The sequence below is a fragment of the Manis pentadactyla genome, chromosome 18 (genome assembly GCF_030020395.1).
Source record: "Manis pentadactyla isolate mManPen7 chromosome 18, mManPen7.hap1, whole genome shotgun sequence".
NCBI lineage: Eukaryota > Metazoa > Chordata > Mammalia > Pholidota > Manidae > Manis > Manis pentadactyla.
This window is the reverse complement of record NC_080036.1, coordinates 27,189,324-27,192,443: the sequence shown is the minus strand read 5'-3', so window position 1 is coordinate 27,192,443 and position 3,120 is coordinate 27,189,324.

Below are 3,120 nucleotides of genomic sequence, written 5' to 3'. Positions count from 1 at the left end.
CAGTTTGCTTCACCGGATTGAAAAACATTGTGACAAAGGAGGAGGTGCGCGGCGGCGCGGCAGGGGTGCGGCGTGGTGGGGCGGCGAGCGGCGGCTTTGATTCCAGCGGATCCCGCCCCAGCCGCCCCCCCCGCGGCGGAGCGGCCAGCCAGCCGGCCAGGCCGGGCGGAGGGAGAGCCCGCCGGTCCCGGAACAGCATCGGGCCCGGCGAGGATCGGGCTTTGCGGACTGTGGGGCGGGGCGCGTTGCCCGCACCCCGAGGGGATCCTGGGGGCTGTGCAGGGAGGGCGGCGGACCAGAGGTCGGGCTGTCGCCTTAGGGCAATGTCCAGGCTGCCCTGGGCGCCCAGACCCTGGGGAGGGAGACAGCTGGCGCTGGGCTCCTGTTTCCCAAAGTAGCTCTGGGTCATGTAAGGTCTTTAAAATGTTGGCAGCTGGGAGGCTCGTCCTGGGAAACCAGGCCACAGAGGCTCTCTAGGACCTTGCAGACTGGTGCTTCCAGCAGGGCTGCAGGCACACACCCAGACACTGTCCCCGCGTTGGTGTGTTTGAAGGCTGTACCCCAAGTCCCCTCCTGTTCTTGACTCACAAATGGTGATGGCAGTCATGCACTGAGCACTGACTATGTGCTGGACACCGTGCTGCGTGCCCTCCATGCCCGCAGCCCCGAGAGAGAGCTTACATCACGCTCGTCTCACAGGCGGGGAGACTGAGGCCCAGAGAGGGTAAGTGCCCCGTCCAGGGTCACAGAGTTATTAAAGGTGGTACCAGGGTGAGACTGGAGCCCAGGTCCCTCTGGTCACAGTGTCTGAACCTCGGTGCCCGTGTATCCTGCTCTCTGCCTCCTGGCCCAGCCAAGAGATAAAGCCTTTAGGACTGGTCTCCAGACTGAGGGGTCTGAAATATGAGGGTGCAGAAGGCTGGGGGGGGGGTGTCACTGAGCAAGGCCTTACGCATATTCCCCAACCCCATATACATGCCCAGCTCGCATCTCCTGGGGTGGGGGTGGTTAGCTAACAAGGGCAGAGCCCCGTCCTCTGTCCCCTTCTGCCTTGGGCCCAGTTTGTCCCCAACCCCACTGTCACCTTGAGCTGCTGCCAGGGGTGCCCCGTTTGGGGTGGGAGGCCAGGCTGGGGCCTGTGAAAGCCAGGAGCAAGTATGGGAAAAGCAGCCATTGTGGCTGATCCATGGGGATTAAGTGGGTGTGGAGAGCTGGGGCTATTGACAAACTGAGTTGTGGGGGTGCCGGGGGAGGGATGAGCTGTGTCCTGGCTGCCTGCTGGCTTAATCCCCTGGGAGCTGCAGCCCGAGGAGCCCCGAAAATATGGCCGCTGTGGAGAGAGGTCTGCCCTCATGGGGTGGGGGGCAGGGGACAGCCTGCTCCTTCCCCGATGCTCTGGGTGGCCCCTCTGAGGAGGGGATGGCCGCACCTACCCGTGTGACCCCTGGCCTGGGCAGTGTGCAGAGCGGGACGCTCTAAGGACGTGCACGGGCCCGGCTGATGCTGCCCCCCGTGTGTGTCTGAAGTTCAGGGCCCCCCTTGAGGGGAAGGAGGCCTGAGGGCAGCAGCAGAGGTCCCTGACTGGGGAAGGGAAGCATGACAAGGGCCGGGACAGCACTCCCACCAGCAGGCCCGAGTGGGTGCTCTGTGTGTGTGTGCGTGTGCGTGTGTGTGCGTGTGTGTGTGTGTGTGTGTGTGTTGACATTCATGTGCGCACCGTCGAGCGGGGTGCTCGAGAACGGCCCTTCAGAGGCGGCTGGAGGGGCTCTGAAAATTGTAATCAGATTAAGGGGGCCAATCACTTAGGGCTCTTGAAAAGGCCACAAGGTTTCTAATCAGCCCTGAGCCTCAGCCCAGAGCCGGGAAGGGGCTCGGCGGGAGCCGCCCGCTGGGGGGCCTTGGGGGTGGGGGTGGCTTTCTTCCCTGTCTGTCTCTGGTAATTATGTCAATTTGCTAGCCAAATTGTTTGCTCGAGTGGACGGGGGCTTGTGCCCCATTCATGTGGTAATGTGGGAAGCAGCAGGCCTCCTGGCTGGGAAAATAGGGGGGCGAGGACCCTTCTCCAGGGCACAGGCAGGCCTGCGGGTGTAGGGCACCCAGGCCTGGGGAACCCGTCCCCCACCAGCGTGGGGATCTCTTCCAGGAATTCTAGAAACTTCCAGCTTGGGTTATGTTCTGGGATGTCGTGTGGGACCCGTCCAGATGGAGGATGGGGATGCAGGAACCCCAGAAAGGACAGAAGAGGTGGGCAGCTCTCTTACCAGTGCCAGGGCCTTTGTGGACCAGGCAGAAGCTTGAGCAGTTTGGCAGGTGCATGGGGTCCAGGAGGTGCCACAGAGAAGGGTGGGGTCCTGAAGGGTGAGCCGCAGCCCAGACTCAGGGACGTGCGGACACTCGGAGAAAGCTCTTACCGGTTTACTGAGCTTTGGTCGGGCACCACTCAGGTGCATCTACTTTGTACACAGTGGCTCAGTGACCTGACAGCAGCCCAGGGAGGGGGGCACTGGGCTCCACGTTTCACAGGCAGAGAAATGAGGGCCCAGAGAAGCTCAGTGACTTGCCCAAAGCCACACGGGTAGTAGGTGGGGAGCAGAGATTTGAACCCAGCTCTGTTTGATCCCTCTGCCCGCTCTGCCTCACCCGCACCACAGTTCAGTTCTTCCTTTAAGCAGCAAACGGGAACTGACAGTCCACCCAGTCTGAGGAGGCAGGGAGGGCATGGAGGATGGAGATGCCCAGAGAGGGCACATTCATGGGGCCCCTCAGTGCTGGCATCCAGACACAGGTAACTTCCTGTCCAGAGCCTACACTGGCTGCATTCCCCTGCCCTCTAGGCTACCCTCACCTCCCTAGGACCCCTTCAGCGCACAAGGACCCCTCCCATCTCCTTTGAGTGTGACTCCCGTATGCCTCCATTTCTCAGATCGTGGGGCCCCCCAGTCACTCCCCACTGGACCCACCAGGCTTGTTGCTGTCCCTCTGAATGTGAGGAGCCTCCTCTCCACAGATGCTCACAGGGCCGCTGCCAGACCCTGGCACCCCGGCACCCCAATCCCAGTGCCTCCTGTCCCATTCCGGATGGTTAAGATCTGCCCTGCAAGAAGCATGCAGGAGGCTGGG